Source organism: Danio rerio, chromosome 16, assembly GCF_049306965.1.
Source record: "Danio rerio strain Tuebingen ecotype United States chromosome 16, GRCz12tu, whole genome shotgun sequence".
Lineage (NCBI taxonomy): Eukaryota > Metazoa > Chordata > Actinopteri > Cypriniformes > Danionidae > Danio > Danio rerio.
The window spans coordinates 38,060,001-38,060,615 of record NC_133191.1 but is presented as its reverse complement, the minus strand read 5'-3'; positions in this window follow the sequence as shown (position 1 = coordinate 38,060,615).

Below are 615 nucleotides of genomic sequence, written 5' to 3'. Positions count from 1 at the left end.
TCTTCTTTATATTAATAATTAGGTAAAAGACTTTACAAATCTCATTATCAGTAAAATGAGGGAAAAAAAATTGTTTATTGTAATTTATTCCCAATTTTAAAGTGATGATGATTTAAAATGTTGTTGTATTTAAAACAGTGTTGCATTTTTTTCGTCTTTCGTTTATCCATGACAGCTTGTAAAGAGAGATGACTCAAATAAAATGGAATCTGGAAATTTATAGAATCTTTTTCCGGCTGTAAATTCATACACTGTAAAAAATTTGACCTTAAATTCACAGTAAATTACTGGCTAATAATTGCATTACTTTCACAGTAAATTACTGTATGTAAATTCACAGTAAATTATTGTGAGGTAGTTCACAGTAATTTACTGTGGTTTTGTCACATTAAATTATTGTGAATTTACAACCATATATTGTAACTTTACAGTAGATAATAAAGTCCGTTACTGTGATTTCACAGTATTATCTTGTAGAATTAACTATATTTTACTGTGGATTTGCAAAACGATTACTGTGATTTAGCAGTAGGTTGCAGTTTAAATACCTGATTTAACTGTAAAGTTACAGTTATATCCCGGATTACTGTAATTTAACAGTTTGGTGCTGTAAAA